At 44.1% G+C, this 18931-nt stretch overlaps 1 protein-coding gene across 2 annotated transcripts in view; it reads right to left on the bottom strand.

The window, feature by feature from the left end:
• LOC141133766 (phospholipid scramblase 1-like) overlaps positions 1-17599 on the bottom strand; it is a 54818-nt gene extending 37219 nt beyond the window's left edge. The window contains exon 1 of one of the 2 annotated variants that reach the window (XM_073623318.1): positions 17445-17599. The gene's annotated coding sequence lies outside the window, so the exon portion shown is untranslated. Of the gene's footprint in view, positions 1-16219; positions 16368-17444 lie in introns of those variants that run through there. The other variant, XM_073623319.1, reaches the window with a different exon arrangement.
• Positions 17600-18931: the final 1332 nt, after the last annotated feature.

The raw sequence follows: 18931 nt of genomic DNA, 5'->3' as shown, positions 1-18931 counted from the left end.
TTTGCTCGCTCTTTTGCCTGGTCTTGTCCACTGTCTTCTCCCTCTGTTCTTCTGATGTTAACTCGACGCTCTCTCCCGCTCTAATGCGCGGTGCGCGGTGGGCCACTACTTATATTGGCATGGGGCAGGGTCACCGGAGGCACGCCTCTTATGACGTCACCGTCCATCATGCCCCGGGCGGTGATTTCATAAGGGGCGGGGACTCCAGATGACGTCACACGGTGACCCCGCCCCATGCCAATATAAGTAGTGGCACACCACGCACCCAGCATTAGAGCGGGAGCGTTGAGTCAAGATCAGAAGAAGAACAGAGAAGAGGGAGAAGACAGCGGGCAAAAGAGCGAGCAAAAGAGTCAGAAGATAGCAGAGGAGACCCGGCAGAAGAGAGTGGACAGAGGGAGAAATACTGGAGAGAGAGCAGAGAAGAACAGGGGCAGAAGACGTCAGTGGAGGATACAGAAGAGCTGGAGAGGGGAGAACAGATCAAAAGAGACAATGGAACTGCCTTAATAAATGACTTTAAAAACATGTGTAATGTGTTTTATTTTTGACACTATTTTTAGGTGAATGGGTACAATGTACCCCATACTCATTGACATAGTGGGGGGCCAGGATCTGGGGGCCCCCTTGTTAAAGGGGCTTCCAGATTACAATAAGCCCCCCACCTGCAGACCCCGACAACCAACGGCCAGGGTTGTCGGGAAGAGGCCCTTGTCCTTATCAACATGGGGACAAGGTGCTTTGGGGTGGTCGGAGTGCAGGGCCCCCTGCCCCAAAGCACCCACCCCCCCATGTTGAGGGCCTGCGGCCTGGTACGGTTCGGGGGGGGGGGGGGCGATCGCTTGTCCCCACCCCCTTTCCTGACCTGCTGGGCTGTGTGCTCGGATAAGGGTCTGGTATGGATTTTGGGAGGACCCCAATGCTGTTTTTTAGCAGTGCCTGGTATTATCGGGGATCAAAGTGGGATCCCTGTTCATTAAAGTCGGACACATGTCAGACTTCAAGTCGCAGGGTAAAGTCAGATCCAAAGTGGTATGACTGTCGTGTCCTACCAGTCTGAACCGGGCCTCATGGAAGAGTGGCAAGAAGAAAGCCACTGTTGAAAGAAAGCCATAAGAAGTCCAATTTGCAGTTTGCGAGAAGCCATGTGGAGGACACAGTAAACATGTGGAAGAAGGTGCACTGGTCAGATGAGACCAAAACTGAACTGAAATGTCCCTCTCTAGATGTGCAAAGCTGGTAGAGACATCCCCAAAAAGACTTGCATCTGTAATTGCAGAGAAGGGGGATTCTACAAAGTATTGACTCAGGGGGGCGTCATACAAATGTACCCCCCACACTTTTCACATATTTATTTGTAAAAACAAATTGGAAAACCATTTATCATTTTCCTTCCACTTCACAATTATGTGCCACTTTGTGTTGGTCTATCACATAAAATCCCAATAAAATACATTTACGTTTTTGGTTGTAATGTGATAAAATGTGGAAAATTCCAAGAGGTGTGAATACTTTTTCAAGGCAATGTGTGCCCTGTCCTTCTGTCCCTCTGCTCTCCCCCCCCCCCCCCTTACAATAGCCAACATCTCTAGACTGCAGTTAGTTGTTATGCTAATACAGCAGCTGTAGAAAATGCTATTGTAAAAAAAAAGAATGCCCGACACAGTGTTTATAAACATCATTCAGACAGACGATAGAGACATACAAAGTAACATTGTCTGATCAATGTTTATAAACAATATTACTTTATATCCCTTTATCTCTCGTCTAATCAATGTTTATAAATAATGTTACTTTGTATCCTTCTCTCTCTCGTCTGATCAATGTTTATAAACGAGAGAGAGAAGGATACAAAGTAACATTGTTTATAAACATTGATTAGATGAGAGATTTAGGGATATAAAGTAACATTGTTTATATACATTAATCAGATGGGAAATAGAGGGATACAAAGTAACATTGTTTATAAACATTGATCAGACAGGAGATAGATACAAAGTAACATTGTTTAGAAACATTGATAATTGTCGATATAAAATCGACATTGTTTCTTTTATATTTTTTGTACTCTGTTTATTTATCTGCAGATCATAACAGTTGCGGTTGAATTGCTTGTCAAGTTAACGACACCCCGAAATCAGTTCGCCAAACGTCCATGCGATCCGATTCTGGTGTGGCAAAAAAAAGTGTCCTGCGCGATTTTGGTGCAGATGTGCTGCGATTTGAGCCATACAGAATGTATGGCACAAATCGCACTACTGCAGAAGCGCATGTGATCTGAATAGGAATGCGGTGCGATTCCTGTTCAAATCACATGCGGTTCTTGCCCCACATCAGTGTGAACCGGCACTCAAGCATCCATACACTCATTTATAATAGAACAGAGGGGTTGATTTACTAAAACTGGAGAGTGCAAAATCTGGTGCAGCTCTGCACGGTAGCCAATCAGCTTCTAACTTTAGCTTGTCTAGTTAAGCTTTGACAAAAAAAACCTGGAAGTTGATTTCTATGCAGAGCTGCACCAGATTTTGCACTCTCCAGTTTTAGTAAATCAATCCCTATGTCCAATCCCTCATTAAAGCGAAATTAAAGCTTTTTTTTTATTATTATTAAAATAACAAACATGTGATACTCACCTGCTTTGTAAAGTGGTTTTTGCACAGAGCAGCCCCGATCCTCCACTTCTGGGGTCCCCTGCTGGCATCCAGACTCCTCCCCCCTGCCCAGTGCCCTCATTGAAAACTGCTTTCCATGGGGGGGGGGGGCACCTGTGCTTGCTTGCTCCCGAGCTGCCCTGTCTGGGTCTATTGACACAGAGCAGGTGGCTTGGCCCCCCGCCTTGCTTGGCACAGCATTTGATTGACAGTGCTCCCGCTGCTATCAATCTGCCCAGGGAGGAGGGAAACCGTGGCGAGAGCCCCCAACCTTACCTGGATCGGTCTCAGGTAAGTATAGGGGGGGGTTTGCAGCACAGGTCTTGGTATTGTGTATGCTCGCTCCCGAGCCGCCCTGTCTGTGTCTATTGAATAAAGATAAAACTCGCGGACCTTGAGGACCGCTCGAGAAGAAACAATGTCAAAATCAGAGGAGTACCTGAATCGGTCCTTCCTACAGACCTGCACAAATATGCGGCAGGCATGTTTGACAAATTGCTCCCTGACTTATCGCCAATCTAACGCAACATCGCATACCAGAACCAAAATATCTGGATGCATCGGTCCCTAGGGATATCCTGATGAAGGTCCATTTTTTTTCATTACCAAAGAGAAGCTACTAGCAAAAGCCAGATCAGCTCCAGATCTTCCTGAACCTTATAATGGGATACACCCATGTGCAAATCTCTCCCGGTACACCCTCAATCTGAGGAAGCAGATGAAAACCATTACTAAGGCCCTTAACAATCACAAGATATCATACAAATGGTGCCATCCGGCCACTGTGGTGATCACCAAAAATGGGACAACACACATAGTATCTAATCCTAAAGATGGCCTTCGACTCCTGCATTCATGGGAAATCATTCCTGAACTTCCCAGAAATGAGACCCCCTTCAACTCTGGACCACAACACCATGGACGTCAGCAAAGGAAATTTCGAAAATCTACAGAAAAATGAAGTATCCCATGGAAACTAACCACTCCAACGACCTAAACCCCCGGTCCAGCTACTAGCTAAGTTACACATGGTTTGTTTATTCTGTTGAACATTGCCCTCACTTCTGGTCAGTATCTTGAATCCACTTACTGACTTTTTGAGTTCTAGTTTGAATTTTTTTTTTCTCATCTTCTTTTGTTTGCTCAACTACTACTAGCAATTACTTGGTCTACAGACTTTTGACATCTTTATTTCTCAAGCGGTGGCTGTCTGGGGCGTTATACTCAAGAACACAAGCAATAACTGTATTATATGCTTTATTGTTTATACAGACAGATACCTTGTGTGGTTATATACACCAGGACCTCCAAGGAACCTCCAGCAGATGCCTGATCCAGCTCACCCATCGACGGACAGCCACCAGAAGAGACAACCGTAAGTCTTTGTCACAGGCTACACTACCCACCTCACCATCATTATGGATATCATTATGATGGTGAGGTGGGTAGTGTAGTCTGTGACAAAGACTTACGGTATCAACATATTATCCATTAATGCAAAGGGCCTGAACCATCCAGCCAAGCGAGCATCCCTGTGGAATGCGGCATTAACCCACAACAGTGATATCCTATGTGTTCAGGAAACACACTTTGCCAAAGATAATACCCCCTATTGCCAACACAAATCTTTTCCACACATCTACAAAGCATGCTACTCTAGGAAGCAAAGGGGAGTTCTCATAGCTATTAGAGACACTGTCTCATTCCAGCTGCAGGACTGTATCCTAGATCCAGAAGGAAGATACATCATCCTGCTGTGTACCATAGAAAATACAACATACACCATTGTGACTTTATATGCCCCTAATCAGAGGCAAATGACATTTCTCAAAGCTACGCTAAAAAAAAAATTAAAAGTGTACAACAAGGACACTTGCTGATATGCGGGGACTTTAACTTAGTACCGGACAACGACATGGACTCATCCTCTGGTCCCAAGAGATTCGCCTCACCACTAAATTCTTTCCTAACAGCTAGTGATTTGTATGATGTTTGGAGGTCTTGTCATGCGGCTGAGCGGGACTACACGTGCCTTTCCCCCATGCCATAACACCTACTCTCGTATAGACCTGTTTATTACTGATATGTGGTTACTACAAAATATTCATACCTTCCACATCCACACCATCACCTGGTCAGACCACGCACCTATTAGCGTTAAAATCATAAACAAAATATCCAAACCACACTCCTACATTTGGCTTGTGAACAACTTCATCCTTCAGAACCCATCTAATGCTACCTTCCTATCCCAAAAATTGGAGGAGTTTTTCACTACAAATGCAGGATCAGTGGCTGACCCGCTGGTTTTGTGGAACGCCCATAAATCTTTTATAAGAAGTTTCTTTATACAATTGGGTTCCACCCTCAAGAAACAAAGACTGCAGAAACTACAAGACTTGACTACATCTATTGCAGCTGCAGATTTCAAAAACAAATCCCATCCCTCACCAGTATTACAATCCCAGATTTTTAAACTAAGACATGAGCTTCGAGCAATGCTTCTAGAAAGCTTTAAAATGAACCAACGGAAACTCAAGGCTAGATCTTACGTCACTAATAACAAAGCAGGGAAAGCCATGGCAAGCCGAATTAAAGGACACCCACTTAAGTCTAGAATTGCAGACCTATTTAACCCGAACACACATGACAAACTTCTAAATCCTCAATCTATAGCCGATGCATTCAGCACTTATTATAGTGAACTTTACAACCTTAAGGTAGATGGCAACACTCACCAACCAGATCAAACAGAGATTCAATCCTTTCTCGACCACATCAAACTCCCATCTTCAACATCTGATCATCTCTTGTGCCTAAATTCACCCTTCACCGTAGAGGAAATTCGAAAAACTATTGAACAAATTCCAAACTCCAAATCTCCGGGCCCAGACGGCTTCACTGGGGAATATTTCAAAACATTCCACTTAATTCTATCCCCACACCTATGTGAATTATACAACCATGCAACACCATCCTCCTATTTCCCAGAAGAAATTCTATCTTGTAATAACCCTACCGAAACCGGGAAAAGAACCCAACACTCCCCAAAATTTTTGTCCCATATCTTTTTTAAATCTGGATCTCAAGATATATGCAAAATTGATAGCTAATAGACTCATAGATATCCTACCCTCATTAATTCATAGGGACCAAACTGGTTTCACTAGGGGTCGCCAGACTTCTGATGCAACCAGAATATTTATCAACATTATTCACCACACAAACTCGACTGGAACACCTTCTCTGCTTCTATCTAATGATGCAGAGAAGGCGTTCGATAGAATCCTCCAGGCCATACTTGCCCTCTATACCAATCCATCGGCACAAGTGTACACGTCCAACCTTCTATCCACCAGGTTTCACATCACGAACGGTACACGGCAGGGCTGCCCACTATCTCCCTTGATTTTCAATTTAGTAATGGAGCCTCTAGCTGAGCACATCAGGTCCAACCCCATAATAACTGGTATTGACATTAATGATCAAACCCATAAAATCAGTCTGTTTGCAGACGACGTAATTTTAATGCTAACCCACCCAGCATCATCCTTCCCTGAAGTCCAAAAAACCCTAAACTGGTTTGGTAATGTATCCTACTACAAGGCAAATGCAACTAAATCCCACATATTAGATCTCGGAATAGACGCGGTAACAAGAAATCTCCTACAAAATCAATTCCCTTACAAATGGGCAGACTCTAGCATTTCCTACTTAGGTATCCAACTCACAAGATCCACAAATTCCCTCTTTCAACATAATTACATTCCCCTACAGTCCAAAATTCAGAATGACCTTCAAAATGTGGCCAAACTTGAATTCTCCTGGTGGGGAAGACTTGCTGCATTCGAAATGATTCAACTCCCACAAATACTATATATTTTCAGATCTCTCCCTATCCCAATCCCAGCCAGCCAGTTTAGATCCCTCTAATCCTTATTATCAAGATATGTTTGGAATGGGAGGAAATTCAGATGTTCTCATTCCAAATTGATCAAACACAGAATGTTCAGAGGTGTAGGGTACATAGACTTTCATGACTATTACTCAGCCTCGGTATTGACCCAATTGAAAGAATGGTTCTTGCCATCCCCATCTAAACACTGGAGATCTATAGAAACACAGTACAGTCCACACAATCCCATAAAGCTGTGGTTATAGAGTGCTCAACTGGGAGCGCGAATCCCATCCTACTTTTCTCCAACTATGATAGTGACGATTAAAACATGGATGAGATTACTCCAACAAACCCAACAATATACACCAAGCACTACCCTAGATGTCCTCTATCGGCACTAAACCACCTCATAGCCCAGGTTTCCCTTACGACCTGGACTAAAAAAGGCATAACACATCTTCATAGCCTGTATGGCAAAGGATCTCTCAAATCTTTTCCTTCTCTCCAAAAGGAATTCGACTTACCTCAAACTGATCTTTACAAATATCTCAAGTCAGACACTGTCTTAAAAACCTAACACATATCCATTAAACCCTCCCAACTCCAGCATGGGCCTTTTTAACATCCAGCCTACCATTGAAAAAAGGTATCACACTGTTTTACAACATCTTTCAACAGAAGACCAATTTCACTAAATCTGTCCCCCACTTACAATGGGAAACAGATTTAAAACAATCCTTCACCTCTCTACAGTGGCAAAGAGCGTGCAAGCTCATTCAAAAAGTCACCAGTTGTTCCACATTGTGGGAAATAACTGTTAAAATAGCCTTGAGATGATATCTCACCCGTGCTAAATTTCCAGATTCGATCCCAACAGCACCGATAGATGTTGGAGACAATGCGGACTAAGGGGGGGCCTCCTCTGGAGCTGTCCTAAACTTCTCTTATACTGATCGGAGATCTTTAATATCATATCAGACATTACACAGACCATGATCATACCAAATCCATAACTGGCAATTCTATCTCTAGGAATTGATGACTACCCTCTGAAACTGCAACACACCATTATACACATACTTCAAGATGAAAGACTAACAATAACAAGACACTGGAAAAACCACACACCTCCAACAATAGCTGAAGCAATTGACCTAACTAACCTACACTGCACATATGAAAGGATGATGGCGTCCGGCTCCGGACGACTCCATACCTCCACTACTCAATGGTCTCCTTGGACCTCCTAGTATACGAATATTGGGTTAATCCCACTTCCTTGAGTATGCATGAAGATATCTCACTTAACAATGAGAAAGCTGAGCTCTCTCTTGGACACAGAAAGCTCCCATTGGGGTGTCCAAGGAGAGTTGGCTCAGCATAATACTTATTACCATTAATCCTACCTGTTGGTTGGAATCGAACACTATAATGCCTTGACAAGCTTTACACTTTATGTCCATGTTCTTTCCTTGTGATGGTTACTTTACCATGTAATTGTTATGACCATATAAGTGTTATTGTCATTTTATTGGAAAATAAATAAAAACCTATTGAAAAAAAAAGTAATAATAATAGTAAAATAAACTCACAGTGAATGTGGATGAAGATGTGATCAATGTCCTGATCAATACAATAATCAATTAGTAATCAGAATAAAATAAATTATAAGTTGATGTGGATGGAGATGTGATCAATATCCTGATTGATGCAATATCCAACAAGTAATACAAATAAAATAAATGATCGGTGAATGTGGATGGAAATGTTATCAATATCCTGATTAATACAATAATCAATAAGTAATAATAATAATAAGGATGAAATCTTGGTGAATGTAGAGATGTGATTAATGTCCTGGTCAATTCAATAATCAATAGGTAATAATAAACAGAATAAACTCTCAGTGAATGTAGAGAGAGATGTGATCAATACCCTGATCAATGTAACAATCAATAAGTAATAATAAGAAGAATATACTCTCAGTGAATGTAGAGAGAGATGTGATCAATGTCCCGATCAGTACAACAATTAATAAGTAATAAGAAAAAAATAAGTTTTCATTCAATGTGGACAGAGATGTGATCAATGTCATGATCAATTCAATAATCAATAAGTAATAATAAGAAGAATAAACTCTCAGTGAATTCTAGAGAGATGTGATCAATGTCATGATCAATTCAATAAATAATAAGTAATAATAAGAATAAACTCTCTTTGAATGTTGAGAGAAATGTGATCAATGTCCTGATCAATACAACAATTAATAAGTAATAAGAATAAAATAAGTTTTCATTGAATGTGGGCAGAGATATAACCAATGTTCTAATCAATTCAATAATCAATAAATAATAATATGAAGAAGAAACTCTTGGTGAATGTAGACAGAGATGTGACCAATGTTCTGATCAATTCATTAATCAATAAGTAATAATAATAAGCATAAACTCTCAGTGAATGTGGATGGAAATGTCATCAGTGTCCTGATCAATACAATAATTAATAAGTAATACAAATAAAATAAACTATTAGTGAATATGGATAGAGATGTGATCAATGTCCTGACTGATACAATAATCAATAAGTAATAATAATAGGGGGGGTGTGGCCTGGCACCGTACCAAGATGAACGTGTAGTCCTGAAGCTCCGGTCCACGAGGCCCAGCAACGTTAGCATTCGGTTACCACACGGATCCCTCACCGCTGAAAAATAGAGAGAACATCCAGGAGTGTGTCAGCGACAAGGTCAGCACTGAGCCTTGATGATCTCCGCGGTGTCGCCTCGGACATAAAAAAACACGCTCTCTGCTGCCATCTCAGACTTAAGAGCGGACATACAAGCCATAGCTATAAGGGCGGAGGAGGTTGAAATAACACAGGCCTGCCATGATGTCTCCCTCTGCCACGTACAACAACTGACCGAATCACACGCCATACATCTGAGGGAAATCAACCGCCACATGGAGGATCTGGACAACAGAGGGAGACGCCGCAACCTCAGGGTAAGAGGGATCCCTGAATTCATAGACCCCAGCCACCTCTCACAAGCGGTCACCAATATCTTTAATGACCTCCTAGAAAGACCCCGGACACACCGATTGCCTTTGAGCGCATACACAGAGCACTCCACCGGAGGAGGAAAGACACAGACGCCCCTAGGGATGCGGTATGCTGCCTCAAGGATTTCCCGCTCAAGGAAGAAATTCTTCATAAAGCTAGAGGCAGAAATCAACTATCTTTCAGGGGATCTAATATTAAGATCTTTCAACATCACTTTGCAGCGCAGAAGGGAACTGAGGCCCCTACTTGACACGCTGCGGGCGAGATCCATCCTTTGGAAGTTTCCCTTCTGCCTGTCGGTAACACACCAGGGGCGTACAGCGAACCTCAGAGTCCCTTAGGATTTAGACCATTTCTGCTCTACCCTAGACTTACCACTTATAGACCTACCTGATTGGTACAGTGAATTCATACTACCCTCACTCAACAGGGCAACATCCATGGACAGAGTGGACGAGGCAGGCAACTTCAGCATATGACACAGCCGCCACCATGCACAGCACCCTCCTCCACCCCACGCTCCTCAAAAAGCCTCAGAAATTCCGAGGAATGGCAGTCCCGCGGGTTCACCAGCACACTGCAGAGCACAGATCCATTGACCAGGTAAAACTCATTGATACCGCTACTTACATGACACAAGAACTTTATTCTTCCAGTTTGTCGCCATATACCTAACTGTGATTGACACCACCACAATTTTACCGCGCTGTACTCACCCACGCTAAAACCTCAGTCCCTAAGCTATAAAGGTTCCAACGTTCAATTTACATAAGGCACAAATACCTCTGATACAGCTACCATAGAATCGGGACACACAAAACTTACTCCACTTGCAATCAAGGAGAGATAGCGGAAATAATTCTTGCTGCACTTATCTATTCTACTAAATACAAGTGTAACCTACAAGTACCCATCTCAGAAGTCTGGACATCTTGAACCACCCCATATGCATACCAAACATCTTTGATATAAAACCCGAGAGTACTGCTCACTATTCATATACCCATATATAAAGACGTCTTGCCTAGGTCATACTGAAGGACTGGAGTACACAGATGTGTGACACGGCTCTCCCCCATGCCAACTAAGGAACTAGTCGAACAGCCCAATAGAGGTTTGAGACATACTTTATTTCACTGCATAGGTGCCTATACCCCCACCTTATGACCCATGATCCTCGAATCCAAACCACCCTGCTGAAGAGAGCCACATCATGACTACTCCATCCCGGAGACTTTCCCAGACCCTCACTACGCTGCTTAGATCGGACACTCAGAACAGTAATTTCTCCCTCACCAAACCCCTCTTTACATGCTCGGACTTGAAGACTAAAGTCTATATCACATCTTGCAATAATGGAATGACTGGGGGAAATGAGTATCCCCCCACCCCCCTCCTTTTTTTTCTTTTGCCTTACAATGGTCAGCCAATCTCGCCACTACTACTCAAGAGAAGAAAGACAAGTATTCTTTACCCTTCACCTTCCTCTTAACCATACCCCCTTCCTCGGTGCATCTGTGTCACCATCCTCACTACCTATTTACTGTGCTCAAACTAACACTCTCCCCTAACTACTACGCTTCGCACCTCTTCTACTATTCTGTACTCTCTTTGATTGCGACCCTAGAAGTAATGTCTCATAAGATGTTTTAGTAGCAGACTTTTTTTGCCTCCTAGTTGACCGCAGACTGAGAGGTGCAACTAAATGCACGCTCTCCTGTATCTTACCTCGGGCATTCTGAGAGGGAGGTGTCCAGGTAAGGGTTCCACACTCTCCACTAAATATACAATAGGTGGAAATATAAAAATACACTAACTTAATCTAAATGACACTCCACCTATACGCTCCACCTCTCCCCCATATGGGACAGAGTTCAGTAGCCCACAAAACCCACACTAGCAGGGCTGGGGCCGGACACCTCCCTCTCGGACCCGGCGGTCCCACAAATGTTAACAGCAGGTATTATAGCAATAGTTACCAGGATTGTTGTAATTATATGGTTTTCTTCCAGTTAAGTGTCATGTAAAAGGTTAAGTTCTGCGTTACTCACTGTCATATTTCTAAAGTTGTTATGCAAATCCACACTACCAATGATCCTCACGCTCTACACCACAAACTTGACCAAACTCCACATGATGAGACGTTCCCCCGACACTATCCAATAAGTTTACACCCCCTTGACACACTCCTGTTATGCCACATTACTGTCATCGGTCCAGAGACAAATTCTCTGTTATAATGGCAGCACATCTCTAGTAATCTACATGCTGATCTCCCATCAGATACTAAAAGCCCACTTATATTCCAAACCAACACTATTCCCAAATACTGTAGAATGGATCCAGAGGAGGAGAGGGAAACACACCTCTCCCCCCTAAAACCCCAGACGACACTTGTGACTTGCTGAACACTTGCTCCCTTTGACCTCACAGGGACACAGAGCACACACCTCTTGTAAAACTTTGCCTAACACCCCCGCACAACAGACTCTGGTAGTCACCGTTGACCATACCAGACCCCTATCCCCTTGCATAGAGGGTTGATAGGCTCAACCCCATAGCCGGTATTACCCCTTGATACCCACCTCCTCCCACTCAGCCCACCCCCACATACCTGACCCCCCTCCCCCTTCTTTTTTCCGCCTTCACCCAATCCCACCTAGTTACTCAACCCACTAGTCCATACCTTACCACCCTCTCCCTCCCCTCCCCCCCTTTTTTTTTTCTTCTTCTTCCATTTTCTCTCTCCCTTAAATCCCTCTCTCCCTCCCCTTCCTTCTCTGACTCCTCTGACTTCCTTCTCTGACTCATATCCCTCCCACCATTATCATGACTTCGCCAAAGACACGACTCATCAATTCCACTCTGAAGCTTATATCTCTGAATACAAAAGGCTTAAACACTCCCAAAAAACACTCACAAATACTAACCAGCATGCGATCCTTGAAAGCAGATATTGTTTTCCTACAGGAAACCCATTTCTGTACAAAATCAATCCCCAAACTGGCCAACCATTCCTTCCCTCGTAGCTTCCACGCTACCTCCCCCACCACAAAATCCAAGGGAGTTCCCATACTTCTTTCCAAGAATACGCCCATTCAAATATCTGATACTCTTATAGACGATCAGGGCAGGTTCCTTTTTCTCAAAGGTGTTTTAAAAAACAAACGGATAACATTAGCAAACATATACAGCCCCAACGCATCTCGGGTCCCTTTTATCAGAGATATTGAGCATCGACTAACCACCTTCCAAGAGGGGACTTTGATCCTAGGGGGCGATTTGAATGTCCCGCTAGACCCCCTTTTAGACACTTCATCCGGTACCCTTCATCTCCCTTTTAAAGCCATTAAACAAATTAGGAAATGCTTCCAAGACTTGTTACTTCATGATACTTGACGTACGCTCTACCCCAAAGAAAAAGACTTTACCTTTTTCTCTATACCACATAAGAGATACTCCCGCCTCGACTATCTCTTTGTTACACAACAGGACCTACAAAGCCTGACCAAAGCAACAATAGAACCCATGACATTTTCCGATCACCACCCTATCTCAGCCACATTTACCTTCCCGGACAAAATAGCACACACAAGCATTTGGAGACTGGACTCGGCTATCTTGACAGACAAAGCTAGACGCGGAGAAGGCGTTTGACAGAGTGGCATGGGACTACATGGAGGCAGTACTGTGGACCATGGGATTGGGACCTTGCATGTTAAGTTTTATCCTATCTTTGTACTCCAACCCAACGGCCAAAGTAAGGGTCAATAACACTCTGTCAGACGCCTTCCCCATCCGCAACAGTACGACAGTACGAGGCAGGCATGCCCCTCTCCCCTATCCTTTTTATTCTCACATTGGAACCCTTCCTACAAAAAATGAGACTTAACCAGGACATCAAAGGTATCCAAAGGAATACAAATACGCGGAAGACATTTTATTGTTTCTTACAGAACCCCTGACCACCATACCTATCTTATTATCTAAATTCCAACTCTTTCAATCACTGTCCAACCTCAAGATTAATTTTTCTAAATTGTACGCCCTCAACATATCACTTTCACAAGAAATAAGAACTCAATGCATAGACAACTTCTCATTTCACTGGAAAAGTGACTCTATGTCCGCGACCAGACTTGTCCGACAGACTTTCCAGCGGACTTTCGACGGACATTCCCGACGGACTTTTTAACGAACGGACTTGCCTACACACGATCACACCAAAGTCCGACGGATTCGTACGTGATGATGTACACCGGACTAAAACAAGGAAGTTGATAGCCAATAGCTGCCCTAGCGTGGGTTTTTGTTCGTCGGACTAGCATACAGACGAGCGGATTTCTGGGTCCGGCAGAGTTACGACGTAAAGATTTGAAGCATGTTCCAAATCTAAAGTCTGTCAGATTTGCGACTGGAAAAGTCCGCTGAAGGTCCGGTGAAGCCCACACACAATCGGATTGCCATGCCGGATTTGGTCCGTCGGCGTCCGTCGGACAAGTCTGGTCGAAAAGTCCGACCGTGTGTACGCTGCATATCACATATTTAGGCATCCACATAACTTCCAAACTCTCCAATCTGTATACAAAAAATCACTACCTCTTCTAAACAAACTTACTACCGACCTCCAAAATTGGAACAAAATGTTTTCGTGGTTTGGTAGAGCAGCAACCCTAAAGATGAATGCTCTACCAAGACTGCTATATATACTACAAACAATCCCGATTCACGTCCCACAAACCTTCTTCAAGGCACATAAAAGCATATGTTCCAGATTTCTTTGGGGCGATCGGAGGCCTAGAATCAGCCTTAAGCAACTCACCTGGCCAAAACGATTAGGGGGGATCGGTCTCCCTGACATCCACAACTATTTCACGGCCACACACCTTACCAGGATAGTCGACTGGAATGTTCATTCCCCACACAAAGATTGGGTCTCCCTAGAAGCATCTCTCACCCCCCTTCCTCTAGCTTCCCTTCCATGGACGAACTCTAAACACATCCTAATGACAATTCAACAACACCCACTCATCGGGCCAACCCTACGCTGCTTTAGAAAACTGTGCACCCACACAGATATATCCTCCATACCAGGACCACTAACTTCAGTTAAACTAAATCCAGACTTCCCTCCTGGAATGTCCCACCAATTCCTTGCAGATAACTGGTCAAAGGATCAAATTCGAAACTCCTTTCAGCCTCAAATCTAGCCGACCAAATGGATAGACTAGGATAACTTCAGTTAAACTAAGTCCAGTCTTCCCTCCTGGAATGTCCCAACAATTCCTTGCAGATAGCTGGTCAAAGGATCAGATTCTAAACTCCTTTCGGCCTCAAATCTAGCCGACCAAATGGATAGACCGCCAGGGGCGTTGCTAGGTCTACAAAAGATCTGGGGCTAGAGCCCATAGCAGCGTAGTAAAGAAAGTAAAGAAAGTCATACGCTTGGGTGAGCATACACATGTATATACAGTAATATACGTGTGTGTGTATATATATCCCCAGAGAGCCCCCCACTTACATCAGGGTCCCCAGAGAGCCCCCCTTATATCAGGTTCCCCAGAGAGCCTCCTCCTTACATCAGAGTCCTCAGAGAGCCTCCCCCTTTCATCAGGGTACCCAGAGGGCCCCCCACTTACATTAGGGTCCCCAGAGAGCCTCTCCCTTGCATCAGGGTCCCCAGAGAGCCTCCCCTCCCATCCCCTTGGGGACCCCTGCAGAGACCCAGGAACTAACACCTTTCGAAAGGCTCTGCACCCAAAATTCACCACAGCGACACCTTATAGCCTACACACACAACCTCCTTTATGAGGGCCTACGCCCTAACACAGGCATTGCTTGCACACGCTGGGAAGAAGATCTATCTCTTTTGCACTCGGATGACAATGGGGAACACATTTTTTTTAAACATTCATAAAGTCTCATTGAACGTTAGCACACAAGAAAATGGCTTTAAGATTCAATCTAGGTGGTACCGCACACCAGCTTTGCTCTCCTCTACCCTTCCATTCCAGACGAATGCTGGAGATGCCGCAAAGACAAGGGAACTCTTTTACATATCTGGTGGGCCTGCACCCCATTGCAAACTTTTTGGAAAGAAGTATGTCAAATCACTTCCCAAGTAACCTCTTACGAACTAGACTTATCCCTGGCCCAATTTCTCCTCCATCATTCCCCCCGATCGCATAATATGTACCACAAATCCCTGACTTTGCATATGATCAATGCAGCAAAACAATGTATCCCTATACACTGGGGCTCCTCCCAAGTACCCACAATCAAAGAACGGTTTCACAGAATAAGCAAAACCGCTGAGATGGAGGAGTTAATTCACATCTCACGAGACACACCTTCAAAATTCAGTACTAAATGGGCGTGCTGGATACACTTCCAGACTACACCTGCATACTCCAGAGCTCTCGAATCACTGCCATAAAGTAACGGTGATTATCTTGACAAACCTTATTTACTCCCTTACACAAGAGAGAGAGAGGAGGGAGAAGAGGAAGAGAATTGGAAACGGGGAATGGGACAAGGAGATAAAAACAAAAAACGACACACAAATCTCAACCCACTCCCTTGATTACCCCTCAAACTTGGCCATTACCAAGAGACACCAAACCTAGGAACAGAAACTTCCATTCTCCTTTAAAACCTGGGAAGAGGAGTCAGCGACGGGTGTTTCTTCTTTTTTTTTTTTTCTCTCTCTTTCTCTCTCTTCCTCCTCCCCCCTCTCCTTCCCTTCCACTCCCATCCCTCTGTCACCCCTCCTTTCTCTCCGTTCTGCCCTACCCCCGCCACCCCCCATCCCCCCCCCCCCCCCACACACACATTATTTCGACCCCGATCCCTCATACTCTCATACCCCACCCCACATAATCATAATAACAAAAATCTCAACTTGATCACACACAGATTCTCTTCATGACTACACCTCACTTCACTTATTTCCCTACTTAACTCAGCTAGATCCACTACCGATTTTGAGATACAATATACCATCCCCCCTGGACACACATAATCCATAACGACCATGCACAACAGAAATGTATTTAACTACCCTTAATAGTTCTCTTCTCTTGGCAGACAGCCTGAGAACCAGAACGGGAGTAAAGCATTATTTAGGTCCTAACACCAGACAGAGCATAGTAAAGCATGTTGGACCACTCCGCAGAGATTAAGAGACTAAGAGACCCTGCAACGGCATGAAAAGGTTTCTATTGTAATGTCAGTATTTGCCTCTGTACTAGAGTTTTGTTGTTCTGACATCTGTTCATGTACACATGACATTTGAGAATTCTGTGCATGTTTGCTTTTCATAAAAACTCTCTTGAAAAAAAAAAAGTAATAATAATAGTAAAATAAACTCACAGTGAATGTGGATGGAGATGTGATCAATGCCCTGATCAATACAACAACCAATAAGTAATAAGAATAAAAAAAACCTTCAGTGAATGCAGATGGAGATATGATCAATGTCCTGATCAGTATAATAATCAATAAGTAATAAGAATGACATACATTATAAGTTAATGTGGATGGAGATGTGATCAATATCCTGATTGATGCAATATCTAACAAGCAATAAAAATAAAATAAATGATCAGTGAATGTGGATGATAATGTTATCAATGTCCTGATCAATACAATTATTAATACATAATAAGAATAAAATAAACTCTTAGTGAATGTGGATGGAGATGTGATCAATGCCCTGATTAATACAATAATCAATAAGTAATAATAAGAGGAATAAACTCTCGGTGAATGTAGAGAGAGATGTGATCAATGTCCTGATCAATACAATAAGTAATAAGAATAAAAGGACTTACATGGTAGAAGATCCGAGTGTGAGGTATAAATCTCGGGGGAAATGATCAACGCCTAGAGAAGGTGGAAGTCAATTTCTACACGGGAAGAGATCAGAGGAGGATGAGGAGATCAGAGGAGGACGAGGAGGAGGAGATCGGAGATCAGAGGAGGACGAGGAGACCAGAGGAGGAGGAGGAGGGGGAGGAGATCAGAGGAGGATGAGGAGATCAGAGGAGGACGAGGAGGAGGAGATCGGAGATCAGAGGAGGAGGAGGAGACCAGAGGAGGAGGAGGAGGGGGAGGAGATCAGAGGAGGATGAGGAGATCAGAGGAGGACGAGGAGGAGGAGACCAGAGCAGGAGGAGGATGAGGAGATCAGAGGAGGATGAGGAGGAGGAGATCAGAGGAGGAGGAGATCATAGGATGAGGAGGAGGAGGTCTGAGAAGGAGGAGGAGATCATAGGATGAGGAGGAGATCTGAGGAGTATGAGGAGGAGGAGGAGGAGATCATTGGATGAGGAGGAGGAGATCTGAGGAGGAGGAGGAGATCATAGGATGAGGAGAAGGAGATCTGAGGAGGAGGAGATCATAGGATGAGGAGGAGGATGAGGAGGAGGAGGAGGTCATAGGGTGAGGAGGAGGACATCAGAGGAGGAGAAGATCATAAGATGAGGAGTCCCAGGGAAAGGCGAGGATTGTACAATAGCTGGGACTTCTGGAGACGGGCAGAGGATATCAGAGGACGGAGAACAGAACTTTCCCAACAATGTAGTTGCCAACATTTAAAAAAAAAGTTTCCTTGGATGCCAGTTGTTCAACAAGCTACTGCAGGCACAGAATGTACTTTAATTAGGGGCGGAGCATTCATTAAAAATGGGCGTGGTTCTACAACAGGTATATCATTAACCCATTTTATATTGGAATAGTAAGATATTGTATACATGGGAAGGTCCTAGATCATGATAAGGACAGACACACCGCCAGGAAGGTAAGGTGACACTTGTGGTATCAGCTGGTCGGGTCGAAGGCTTTTGTAGTAAAACAAATCCGAGGACACTCTGAATCAGTTGCTCGTGCGCTCCTGTTTGTAGTGACGTAAGTCCCCTGGAGTGCCGTCTGATTGCTGGGATTGTGAAAGGTCTGCAGCTCCCAGAGGAGGGACGGAAAAGGTGGCCGAATACACAACAACCATTTGCTGCCGCCCTTCTACTCACTCAATGAGCTTTAAAGGGGTTGTAAAGGTTCGTGTTTTTTTCACCTTAATGCATCCTATGCATGACGGCCCCCCCCAGCCCCCCCGTTTACTTACCTGAGCCCGTTCACCTGCTGTGCGCGACCCCCCCCCGGTGTCCTCTTCTCCACGGAGTCTGGTCGTTGATTGGATAGATAGGATAGATTGATAGCAGCGCAGCCATTGGCTCCACATCCAATGACGCGGCCCACCGGGGGGGGGGGGCGGGACAGAGTCAAACACTCTGTGTCTATGGACGCGGCGTGTATTACAGGG

Source organism: Aquarana catesbeiana, linkage group LG03, assembly GCF_042186555.1.
Source record: "Aquarana catesbeiana isolate 2022-GZ linkage group LG03, ASM4218655v1, whole genome shotgun sequence".
NCBI lineage: Eukaryota > Metazoa > Chordata > Amphibia > Anura > Ranidae > Aquarana > Aquarana catesbeiana.
Note: the sequence above shows the minus strand (reverse complement) of the source record. Positions and strands in the feature narration are given on the sequence as shown.